This window comes from Microtus oregoni, unplaced genomic scaffold (genome assembly GCF_018167655.1).
Source record: "Microtus oregoni isolate MIOR12 unplaced genomic scaffold, Mior012 000004F_ref0000308, whole genome shotgun sequence".
Classification (NCBI taxonomy): domain Eukaryota; kingdom Metazoa; phylum Chordata; class Mammalia; order Rodentia; family Cricetidae; genus Microtus; species Microtus oregoni.
The window spans coordinates 54,116,095-54,129,880 of record NW_024543063.1 but is presented as its reverse complement, the minus strand read 5'-3'; the positions used below and the strand labels follow the sequence as shown (position 1 = coordinate 54,129,880).

The following is a 13,786-nucleotide window of genomic DNA, read 5'->3' as shown; positions in this document are numbered from 1 at the left end:
TTCCACAATGAAGAGTAACATGTTACAGAAATTATACATAGGAATATGTCACAAAATAGTCAACAAAACTCAAAAAGAAAAGCTATAATAGTAAATAATTTCTCTGGGTAAAGCATAAACAGATGGAAAAGCAACACTAAGCTTTCAAGAGAAAGCAGAAGGAATACAAGGAGGTAAATTCATACCAATAAATTTTTTTGTTTAAGATAAACAATTATATTTTTACTTATTATTAGGGGAAACTCACGCCATGAGAATGGGACCAATAAATTCTTATATCAAAACAGAAGAAAAATATAAAATGATCTAATGTGGCATCTCAAGAAGTTAGAAAATGAAGAAAGCATAAACCCTAAACCCTCAGTTAGCAAAGATAGGAAATAACAATGCTCTCAGATATAAATGAATTAAATAATAACAAGGCAGTAAAAATATTAATGAAAACAGGAGTTTATTTAATAAAAGAGTAAAATTGGCTAAACCTTATCTATATTAACCAAAACTAGAGAATTTAGAAATCAGTAAAGATTAGAAATGAAAATGACATTGTAACATATAATAAAAGTGCAGAGGATCCCAGCTGAAGGAAATAGTCAGTTGAGACTGCATTACTCTTTACTAGGAGTACACAATTGGATCACCTTAATAGATTCTGGAGATTTCACCTGCACTAGGTTTCCACACCACACATTAAACATCCTCCAACCCAGTTATCTCTCTGTACTCTTTTTCTCTCCCTCATATCCTCGCCAGCATGAACTGCCACTTGTGTTATTGATTTTAGACATTTTGACAGATGTAAGATGGAATTTCAAAGCAAATTTAATCTGCATTTTTCTTGATGACTAAGAATGGCCACTGGTAAGAATAGGTTGCATTCAGTTGAGTTGTTGACCAATAGAAATTCATAGAAATTCTAAAACAATCCAGGATGTTGTTTAGGCAATGGGTTGCTCACCTTGCAAATCGACAGTGGGGCCCCATTGCTGAGGTCAACTCCCATACAACTCACTGAGCAAGGAGAAGCTGAGCTGGTTCCTACGTGTAGACTTTACCCTACATTCTAGTCTCTATGGTGCAGGTAGGTACTCTGCAGGCTCATGAAAGAGAAACATGAACAGTAACCCAACCACAAAACCTTTAACTAAAAGTCTGTCCTACCTGAAAAATATGCTAATGTCTGATTTGACTTAAGACTCAGTCCAAAAGGTTGGGTAGCCCAGAGATAAAACCAAACACAAATGACAAAAAAAAAAGTCAATGAAATTATTGCTAATGACATTCTGTTACAGATTGTGGCTAGTTCAGTCATCACTAGAGTGGCTTCATCAGGCAATTGACAGAGACAGATGCAGAGACCCACACTAATTGGGAGCTTGGGAAACTCTACAGAAGAGGAAGAGAAATGACTCCAAGAGAAAAAAAGGTTGAGAACAGCATGAAAACATGGCCTGCAGAATCAACTAAGCAGGGTTCATAGGGACTTACAGAGATTGAAGTAATAACCATTTAAGGAGCCTGTATGGATCTGCACTAGGTCCTCTGCATATATGGTATGGCTGAGTACCTTGTTGTTCTTGTGGGACTCCTAGCAGTAAGAGTGAGGGATGTTGATGACTCTTTGGACTGCTCTGGGGATCCTTTTCCTCCTAATAGGTTTCATAGTCCTGCATTGATATGAGCGGTTGTGCCTAGTCTTATTGTGTCTTCGTATACTATATTCAGTTGATATCCCTGGGAGGCCTGCTCTTTTCTAAAGGGAAATGGAGCAGTGGATCTCAGGGGGAGGGAAGATGGGGAGAGTGGGTGGAGTGGAGGGAGAGGGAAATGTGATCAGGATGCAATGCAATTAAAAACAATAGACTGGAGTAGCGGCGGCGGCTCTGGTGACAGCTACTGGGATGATGTGGGCGATTACCATGTGGTCAAGGCAGCTGTGGAGGTGTTCGAAAGCTGAAGGCTGTAAGTTGCCCCTTTCTTGATGGTCTATATATTGCAGAGCCAAAGACAATTCTGGATCTGCTATGTAGGCCCTCAAAGTACTGGATGGACATACTGGAATGGATGTGTATGCGGGTCTGTCTCTCCTTGCAGGACAAGTTCAGTTCACTGAAAGGAACTGTGGGGGAATGAAGATACAGGAGATGGTAAAGCTAGGCCATGAGCAGATGTTATGTACACCAGATGACCGGGATCCTCTGATGGACTGTGAGTGTCCCCAGAAGCAGCTGCAGTTCATGGACCAGTTGCTGGATATGATGCAGAGCCTGGCCACTGGATGCTCCAGTAGTTCTAGCATGAAAGAACACATTGAAGACACCACAAAGAAAAATGAGGCCTTGCTGAGGGAGTTCTTTTCCAGCCCCAACCTGTGGGCAATCTTGGAGCCTGAGGATGACCCATGGCCCCTGGACATACAGTCCTCTCTCAACAAGCAATGTGATGACCTGCCAGAGGCTGGCTCCGATGCCCAGTCAGAGGGAGAGAAGGTGGAAGATCTGGCTAGGCATCTGCAAGAGAGTGCTACTAAGCTTCAGACACTCTAAGACCAGTGCTTTGCATGGCATAAAGCAGGGACTGACAGCAGTCCCATAAATCAGAAGCTTCGTCTGGTCATCTCTGGCTTCTACCAGCTCGTTTTGGCCTTCCTCCAAGTCTATGATGATGAGCTGGGACAGTGCTGCCAGAGCCCAGTACCCAGCCTGCACCCAAGTGGCCCCATCATCCAAGCTGTCTATCAGACTCTGGCTTCCTGTGGTCAATTGTTGAGAATCATTATGGAGATTGCAGACACCTCTGCTGAAGCTATGGAAGCAGTGTGGAAGCAACAAGGAGATCCAAAATGTTGGAGTAGCAGCAACTCTGGGATAAGTCTAGCCACAAGGATTGATGAAGTAACCCAGAAGTACAAGATCCTCACTGACAGACTGCACAGAGATACAAGACAATGTGGGGGAGAAGGCTCTCCCTGGAGCTGTTGGGGAGGGGGCAGTTCCAGTTCTGTTCATGGCCTACATGAATTTCCACTTGCTTGGTATCTGCAATTGGAGGAAAAAAAGGAAGAGGGAGGTGGAGAAGGCAGGCAGAGATGGGTAAGACAGGAGAGCTAGAAATAAAAGAAACCTTATGTTCTGAGAAAAAAAAAAGAACAATATACTGTAAAAAATAAATAAAATGTGTTGGTGATGGGATAGAAGGAACGTTTATGAATCCAAATATACAAAACATTAACAAATGAGGACAAAAAGTTGAAAGAGCCTACAGAAAGGATGAAAAGTGTCAAAATTAAAAACATTTTCTGGGATAAAATTTCTCAATAAGGTATTAAAGGATTGATTCTCAACAGTGAAGCATGAAACTCCAATAGCAGCATCATATCCATTGAGAATCTGATAGCCCCTCCCCTTTCTGACAGGACAACTAGCTTCTAACATGGTATCAGACAAAAAGCAATCACAAAAGTGAACAAAGTAAATGCTACCTTAAGAGGAAAGCACCATTTGTCTGTGCCCAGATAAGATCTTACAGCTATAGATAACGCTTATTTTGAGGTGTGAGGTACTTAAAATGTATGCTTCTTACAAGTGTTAAGATGGAATCTCAGAGTTGTTTTGATTTGCATTTCTCTGATGACTAAGGATGTTGAACATTTCCTTAAGTATCTTTCAGTCATTTTAGATTCCTCTGTTGAAAGTTCTCTGTTTAGGTCTGTACTCCATTTTTTTATTGGATTATGTGATCTTTTGTAGTCCAATTTCTTGGAGATCAGACCTCTGTCTGATGTGGGGTTAGTGAAGATTTTTTTCCCCGTACTGTAGGCTATCCTTTTGTCTTGTTGACTATATCCTTTGCTTTACGGAAGCTTTTCAGTTTCAGGAGGTCCCATTTATTAATTGTACTCTCGGTGTCTGTGCTACTGGGGTTATATTTAGGAAGTGATCTCCAGGGCCAATGTATTCAAGTGTATTTCTCACTTTCTCTTCAATAAGGTTCAGTGTGGCTGGCTTTATGTTGAGGAATTTGATCCATTTGGACTTGAGTTTTGTAAGAATGGCCAAGATCAAAAACACTGAAGACAACTTATGCTGGAGAGGTTGTGGGGAAAGGGAACACGTCTTCATTGCTTTTGGGAATTCAAGCTGGTACAAGCCCTTTGGATGTCAGTGTGCTGATTTCTCAGAAATTTAGGAAACAACCTTCCTCAATACTCAGTAATACCAATTTTGGGTATATATCCAAAAGATGCTCAATTTTGCAACAAGGACACATGTTCAACAATGTTCATAGCAGCTTTGTTTGTCATAGCCAGAACCTGGAAACAACTTAAATGGCCCTTGACCAAAGAATGGATTAGGAAAATGTGGTAATACACAATGGAGTACTACATAGCAGAAAAAAATAACGACTTCTTGAATGTTTGCAGGTAAATGGATGGATCTAGGAAACATTATTGTGAGTGAGGTAACCCAGATACAGAAAGACAATTATCACATGTACTTCCTCATAGGTGGTTTTTAAACATAAAGCAAAGAAAACCAGCCTACAAAACACAATCCTAGAAAATTTAGACAACAATGAGGACACTAAGAGAGACTTATATAGATCTAATCTACATGGGACGTAGAAAGTAGAAAAAGAAAAAATCTCCTGAGTAAATTGGGAGCATGGGGATCTTGTGGAAGGGTTGAACGGGGGAGGGGAGAGGCAGAAATGGGACCAGAGAAAAATGTAGAGCTCAATAAAATTCAATAAAAAAAGAAAAAAATGCATGCTTCAATGTTACTTGAGAGTGTCTCCCAAGTAGCCCCGCCCCTTAAATAAAACAGATGCCAAATATGTTAATCAGGTATAGTTCATCATTTCAATTTACACTAATGTATCAAGTTATCACATTTCACCCCATAAATACATACAATAGACTTGCCAATTTAAAATGGCACATACCATTAAAATGGCTCACGAAACATCCTGGAAGAGGGACAGAAAATTGTAAAATCCAGAGGAGATGGTAGATGGCTAAAAGGAAGTCTTTTTCTCCAGACACAACAGAGCGATTTCACACAGAAACTCACAGTGACTGAGACAGAATGCGGAAGACAGAAACAGACTCAAGCCAGAACAAATCCCAGCATGAATGAGAGAATGTGGATGTGAAACTCCAGCCATAGCTGAGGAGATCCCAGCAATCGATAGTTCTATGAGAGGAACAGTCAATTTTCTTTAAAGATTTGATTCCTGTATGTAGGCTTCTGTCCCAGGCAATCTCCACATCAGTACTGACTTCTTGTGACAATTACATCCTTGACATGTGGCTAGTGTTAGTAAAATAACTAAAATCTTAATTTGTATTTATTTTAATAAATTTACATCTAAGTAAACACATATGGTAAATGGCTCTCATAATCACCAGTGTGGCAGAAGTGTGTAAAATAACCGGTTATGTTAGGAAATTCAGTCACAACCAGTTTGTTACGACTTCTAGTCTTTGACAATTATGCTATGAAGTCATCCGTGAGAGTATCCACTTTCGGTTTTGCTTTTATTCTTACAAAATCTAATGCAGTATTTTGAGTGGTGAATGAGAATAAATTCTCTGTGTTCTTTTCTAAATTAATTTTATGTGTATACAAGAAATGGCACTCTGTTTTAATCTCTGAGGGGACTTAAAGTGACACTTATATTTTATGATATTTGAAGTTTAAAAATTATTGAACTAGTACTTACAAGATGCAACATGTTCCTGAACAAGATAAATAAAATAGGGTCTTCTGCCTCAAACTCATGATTTAGTACAATACTGGCTATGTCAATTGCTGTAATATTTATAAAATGCCAAGAAAAGCAAATCTCACTAGATTTCCATTATTTAATTACTGTAATGTTTCCTGTAATAAAGGATAGACTTCCAACAATGGATAGTATTGAGAAGACATAAACTAGAACATAAAAGCCCATTTTGAGAAACACTGAGTGATCTAAGATCACACACATCTCTCAGGAAGTAGCTGTTAGGTGACAAGAAGGCAGGTGGCTTTCCTAATGACTGAAAGCAATCAGTACAAATGACATCTAGCCGAAGAATCAAACAAAGTACATGAAGTGGGGTCACAATGTCTTGACCCACACTTAAGGTATGAAATCTAAAGTCTAGATTGTGGAAAATTAGAAATATCTGAGAAAAATAAAGAGGAAATTGGGCTTGTCTAAAAGAAAGGATGTTTAGAGATGAGATTGGGTCACTACCAGGGGAGAAATTAATGAGAATCAAAGGCCATTGCTTTACGTGTAAGAAAATGAGCATAAGAAAAAAATAGCATAGCTTCAGATGTTAAGGATAATAATCTCTTTTCTTTAACAGCAACTAAATTCATATTTGAGATAAATAACCCGACTAATCAGAGGACGGGGACATTAGAGAGGTTGTGCTTACCACATTCATTTTAGTGGATATGAATTCATCCTGAGCAGAAAAACAGATTTTAATTATGTACTCCATGTAAAAATGTTTTGCGTATTTCTAATATAATGACTACTTGATTTTTCAACTTTAATAATTAATGACTACTGTTATCTCTGTCACACAATTGAGGAACTGAGTACCAGGCCTGCAGTAACTGGCCGATGGTTAAGCGGTTCTCAAGTAATTCCTGTTTTCTTTTGTTTGGGTATTTTTGACGTTATTTCAAAAGCTATTTTCATTAAAAAACAAATACAAATAGCAAACCAGCTATTTATAAACAAAGCCTTAAGTCTCAGTTTTCTGGACATCGATCTAGCAATTTCTCTTTGTAATTACTAGGTAGTCAGTAATTGATAGAAAAAGAAATGCCTTCAGTGATTATGCCTGCAGTAAAATGTTAGCTGAGCACACAGTGTCACCTATTCTGAATCAGCTTCTGGAAAGCCGTGGTCCGTTTACTTCCAATGGGCCCCATAATTAGTTAAATACCATCAATACAGCTGATACTCCTATTCCTGGACTGATGTATTTTTATATATTGCTAGTTTTGAAGATAATCTCAAAGTGCTCAATTCCCTTGCCTCAGACTCCACCCCCTTTTATGTTGGGCTTTCTTAGATCCTTTCTACAGCCTCCGTCTATCTGCGTCATTACTGCCACTCTGCAGGTCTGGGCTCAGCAAGCAGGCCATCTTCTCTTTTCCACTTTTATCTGAAGCCAATTTGTAAAGCATCAGAAACACAATAAACTCTCAGGTGTCAGGAGTTTATATAACCGACGAATTCAATTTTATTAATACCTGCCTCACCCCACTAATTTGCGGTTGTGATAAAAGCAGCCAGATAAAATTTAAGCAATGGATAACAGCTGTATAATAATAAAAGAACTTATAAAATCTGTAGGACTACGGAGTTGGCTTGCTGACTGTGTTTGTTGACCCTGAATACCACTGCATTATGCAAAAAAAAAACCTCCTATAATCAGAATAATTGAATTTGCCTCCTAATATTCTTTGGTCAGGTAGCTGAGGTCCTTGAATATATACTCATGCTGTGACCATGAGGTTAGTGATGTTCAAGACCTTTTGCTTAAGAGAAATCCACAAAGAGAGGGAACATTTAAGGAACTAGGTTTGGAACAATGGTATGTACGTCATCTCTTGGGAGTACAATTATTTCTTTAAAACCTTTGAAGGTTTGGGCTGCTCTCTTAAAGTATTTGATGGTATTCTTCTTATAATTTTCTCTCTGACCTCAAAGAGAGTAGCCAAAGAAACTATGAAACGGGTAGCTGTAAGACGTTAGGAGAAGTGAAGATTCACTTCCTTATACTTGGAGATGCAAAAAGAAAGGAGAAAAGGGGTCATGGTTGAGGTGTTGATGCCTGGTGATAGATAATGATGTGTTACTGTGTTCTGGACCAGTTAATTTGTTTCAATCCCCTTTCAACTATTTATATTCTCCAGTCTTAGAGAAAATAGAAGTATGGATGCTCTACCCACCGAGTTAAATGGTACTTCCTTTTATTTCATATAATCAGATCTTTATCAAGATTGATGGGTGGGGGTATTCATTTGCTTCAACAAATCTTCAAATGCCAAATCTGTCTCACTCTCCTGAGTCCGCTGTGACACATGAGCAGCTGTGTCATCTGCTTTCTAAGCCATCATTATTCCAGTTAAAGGTGTGATTCTTTTGTGACTAATCACGGACTCAAGGGACTCTCAAGAAAATTTCTACCTCATTTGAAGATGGATAAATAACATTCTGGAATGGAAAGATGCAGTAGTTTAGAGTTTGATGAATTCTTCCTCCTTTAGGGCTTTCTGTAACAGCATGTAAGTTCAGTGGGTCACCCCATCATTAAGGAGAAAGCACATCTATCAAAGCACAAGACATAATCAGTCCTGATGATGAAATGAAGGGTCAAATTGGCATTAGTGTACTCTCTTCAAACTTGGGGGCCCTGTAGAAAAGAAAAAAAAATGAATATGCATGCTTTCAGAATTAAGTATGCTATTATTTCAATTTTTCATTATTTAATTTTTACTCTCTGCATTGGTTGATGATCAGGGAATGTTTTTGTAGAAGCAATACTTAATGTGATATTAGAACAATTAATATCAAACACCAGGCAAAAAGAGGACAATGAACATATTTGTCAGAGACAATAGTATGAGTTAATTTTGTAAGATGGAAAAAGAAAAAAAATATGGATATAAGATACATACATGGCACCATGTAAATAGTTAGAATATTTGTAAAACAAATGTCATTAATTTATTCTCAACAAAAGAATGACATAGCCAGAATTGCTTTTGTGAATAATAACTCTTCAGATAAATGAATGAGAAAATATAACAGTAAGTTAAGCAGGTTGAAGCCTACTGCCTCAAGTGAGATTTGTCTGTCTGAATATTTTTTATTAAATTGTTTTTGTGTTGGTGTAATTATATATATATATATATATATATATATATATATATATATTTGTGAATTTTTAGAAAATGATATTTTTTAGTTGAGGTGAATATTAATATCTATTCCACTCCTAAACCAGAGTTGTTCCCTTCTATGTTCATTTTGTACTTTCTCCTGGGATTGGGATAAGTTGATGTCAAAATTTTGAAGATGAGAAATTTTCATGTCACTTCTGTACCATTTCTCAATCACAAGTTCCTGTGTAGGCTGGGATCCATCTCTGCTTGGTACACTCAAAATGGTGTGCGTTCAATTGCATTATCATCTTTAAAATATTCTCTCTCTCTCTCTCTCTCTCTCTCTCTCTCTCTCTCTCTCTGTGTGTGTGTGTGTGTGTGTGTGTGTATCATATGCATATACACCTTATCACATGTGCAGAAGAGGACACCTTGTGGAATATGGATCTTTCCTTCTATCATGTGTGACTCAGGGGATGACCTCAAGTCTCCAAGACTTGATGCCAAGTGCCTTTACCCATCATGCCATATTGTTGGATCTTCATTAATATCTTGAATGGCTTTTTAAAGATGGAAAACAGAAAATCCATTCTTACAACCTCCAAAGGTTAAAAACACCAATAAACATAGGTAGCTCCTTCCATTTGAACAATTCCTGGATTTTTTTTTCAATTTAAACAAAGTGAGGTAATTCTGTGTCCGTTCTCTTCCATTACCTTAGGACTACCCTAAACATCTTTATACAATACAAAGTACGACTGCATTTGGAAAAGTTCTGTCTGTACAAAAAAAAAGTGACTCACACCTTCCTAAATTTAAAATGCAGTATGACAAGTCATCTTCTCCAGAAATGGATGAAGAGATTGAGATTAGTATGGAAGATGTGTAGTAAGGATCAAAATCTGTAAAAGGAGTTTCAGAAACCCAGCACTAGTGAAAGAGAGACATCAAATGTCATTCAGGCTTGGCTATGTCTTGAGTTAGTCACCAACCTGAACATTTTAAGTTATCTCACAGTTCTGGGAAACTCCTGGGAGGGTAACTCAAGGCCATCACAAGTTCAAGCAGAATAAATCCTAAGTGCTTTCCTTGGTACAGAGAGGTTCCTAGAAACTGTTTATTAAAGACTGAATTATAACCCTGACGTTACTAGCCAGTCCGGAACATCTTTACCACCATAATGATGCTTTATGCTTGTCTAGATCTAGATAGTGTGCTTCTCCATGAGCACCCTCAGAGTTTTCTCTGACATCTAGCAATGGTGGGAGCAAAGTAGGACTTTATAGTACATGTTGAATTAAAACAGCTCTCATAAAATAACTACATTCGCAGTTACTGCTTCCAGTTACTTTATTTTTGTTTTAGTTAGGCCGAATCATTTATAAGCTGAATAGTTACAAGAAGGCGTCTTCTTAGAGAATCTTAAGACATATGGTAAACAAACTGAAAACATGACACAAAGCTACCTCCTCCAAATTTGTTCTTTCTCGCACTCATGACAAATGCTGATGGTATGAGATAGTTAAGAGACAGAAAGAGAAGGGAGGCATAAAGGATAGGATTTTGATAAGATGTAGGTACAATATGTTATTACAGAAATCAGAAAAAAGTAATTGTATAGAATGTGAAAAACAACCAATGTCTTTTGAATTAAAATGGAAAAATAACGGTAGATAAATGCTGCACAGTTTTGAGGAGAGGAGAAGAATTATAGCAAGGTTTGAAACTGGGCACTATGCTGCTGTTTCAACTTGATGTATCTTAGGAACGCATCAAGGGCATCTTATGATGAAGGCAGTTCTGTGGTCAATGGGATGAAAAAAGGATTCAGCATTTGATAAAACAAATTCTGAAATTGCCTCTACTCATGTTATCATTCGCTGTTGAGGACTTCAGTCTTATCTTTTCTAAAACATAAAAGAAGGCTAATTCACTTTAAAAGCAGAGTTCTAGTTGTCCCTCTGCAGTCCACTCAGGAGCTAATGTATTTAAAGAGCTTTTATCATGGAGCCAGCTTGATTCCTCCCTTCCTCGTGCTAAGTAAATTTCAGTGAATTAAACGACAAAAAGCCATCTGCTTTCTATAAATAAGCTCTTCTAATACCTGGCAAACCTTAAAAGTCAAACTGACAATGCATCTCTGTATGATCAATGGTCCAGATTGTATAATCCATCTTCTGCTGTGAAATATGGGTTTCATTATGGCCAAGAGTCAGTAAGCATGCCTATGTTTATAATTTGGAGGTTAGGGTCTTACAAGAAATTTCCTTTTACACTGATAGTCAATGTCCATGATATTCTGTCACGACTGGTGTCCTGTGCCGTAAGGCTGAGACAGTTTTTATTTATTCCTAATGGTCATATTAGGTGAATCTTCCCTATGATTGGTGTTCTAATTAGATAAGTTAATTATTGACTTTATGAAAATAATTATTTCTCCAGTAAATTTTATTAGGAACTTGATTATCAAAATTTAATATTCTACTGATTTGCATGTATTATGTATTTTTATTCTTTACAACAAAACATAATGATAAATACCAGCATTTTCTTTATTAATGATATGCATGCAATTAGAAAGAGTTTCTTTCAGATTTCCCAAAGACATACAGCATGTCCGGAGACAAGGTAACATAAAACATACAGCCTTTGTTACCATTGTGCTATGAATATGCAAGTATGTAACTTTTATAGCATACATTATATACTTGAATAAACTTGTATTCAATAATAATCAAGGTACATCTTAAGAAGGGAATCAATATGGTGAATTCTGCAAAAACTGGATATTGATCTACCTCATGACCTAGGTTTTCAACTCCTTAGTATATACCCAAAGGATTCCCTACCAGACCACAAAACACTCATTGAATCATGTTAATAACATGACTATTTCATTTTCCTTTTGTCCCTCTTAACTTTGTCTCACAGTAAATATATCTTAAACTCCTCTGAAGCTACATCTATTATTGTTAGAGAAATGGCTAATATTATAGTCTGCTAATAAGATTCTATTGACCATTTCATGTTCAGTTTTTTCCTGTAATGCTTGACACATAGGAAGTGTTTGCTGAAACATAAATCACATGTAGGAGGCTGACAATGTTTACAGCTATTTCTAATTTTTAGTAACAATGATTTGGGAGAAACTATAAAACTTGATTTGGTCCTTATTTCCTAATATTAGCTACCAGGAAAAGGCAATGGATACTGACAGAATAGCCTTTGAAGACTAGGAGGGGTCCTGAGAAAGAAAACCCCCATAATACCCCTCTTGATATTATGCACTCTAGATATCAAGAGGCAGGCTCCATGGGATTAGGATTTTCCTGCATGTGTCTTTAAGTCATTTTTGTTCCCATTTTATTCTGCTTCACAGGCTTCCGTAAGCTGCTGACTTTGTGTCAAGGATCTTCCCTTCACTCTTATTTATGCAAAATGTTTATTGAGTTCATGGTTAGGGAGAAGAAAGGATCCAGATACTAAGTCAGAAAGAACATTGAGATGGCTAGGCTCTCCCACTTTAAATAATCTTCTGTGGTCTTTCATTGATTATCTCTGAATTTTAATGGGTTTGTTTGGTTTTGTAGGTAGTAAGCATATGACATAAATGTACCTATTCTCCAAAACTTTGAGGCTTCCATTGTAGAGATTTTTAATTACTTTGGTTAGGTTTATTCTTAGATACTTTCTTGGTGTTTTTTTTTTTTTTTGCTGTTACAAAATAGAAGTATGCCCATAATCTTTTTGTCAATGTGCATATAGTTGGTGTATAAAGGGCTATTTTATGTTAATTTTGTAGGCTGAAATTGTTGATAACTCCTAGCATTTGGGTAGTATAAAGTTGAGGGTCTCATGTATAATATAATATTTTCTTCATATACGGATAATGTGAACTCATCTTTTCCTATTTGTATTCCTTTTCCTTTTTTCTTTCATTATTGCTACAGATACTTCTTCCAGCATTATATTGAAAATGAGAGGAGCAGTGACTCATTCCTGATTTTAGAAAGATTGCTTTGAGTTTTCCTCTATTTAGGATAAGCTTAATTGTGGATTTGTCATATTACATTCTTCATTGTGTTGAGTTATGTTCCTTTCAGCCCAACTTTCTCTAGAAGTTTAATCATGAAAAAAAGAGCAAGAAAAGCTTTTAACTTTATTGATTGCTTTTTTTAGAATTTTACTTTTTTCTACTTCATTTCTCATTTTGTTTCTATGTCGTTAATTAATTGCTGTAGTTTTATTTCTTTCCATTTACTATGTTTTGATTTTATTGTATTATGTGTTCATTTTCATTAATTTCAGGAATATTTTCATATACTTCTTAGTTTTTTTCCCATTCAGTAAAGAGTTGAGAAAGACATTAGAAAGTGGAATGACATCCACCTTCATGCATCAAAGGAATTAATATTGTTTAAAAGGTCATCATATCAAAAATTTCAGATTTGATGCAATCCCAATCAAAATAATTACAACATTCTTCAGAGAAATTAAAAAGTGTTAGAATTTAAACGGAAACAGAAAAGTCCTTAGAGAGCCAAAAACAATCCTGAAGAAAAGAGACTACTGTTATTCCAGATTTCAATCTATATTAATAATAATAATAATAATAATAATAATAATAAATTATATTGCTGGTACAAAAACAGATGAATAGACCAATGGAATAAAATAAAAGATTCGAACATGAATACTTTCAGCCACAACGATCTGATATTTGACAAAGAAAAAAAACACAAGTGAACAGAGAACATTTTCAACAGATGTTGCTGGAAATCCTGGCTATCCACATGGCGAAGAAAGGTGTTAGGCCTGTATCTTCCATACACACAAAAACTAGTTCCACAATTGTCAAAAATCTCAAGTTGAAACCTGAAAAGCCAAAA

General features: G+C 36.6%; 1 pseudogene; it reads left to right on the top strand.

Moving 5' to 3' along the window:
- Positions 1–1,843: 1,843 nt before the first annotated feature.
- On the top strand, positions 1,844–9,786 carry LOC121447347 (annotated as a pseudogene).
- The last annotated feature ends 4,000 nt before the right edge of the window (positions 9,787–13,786 follow it).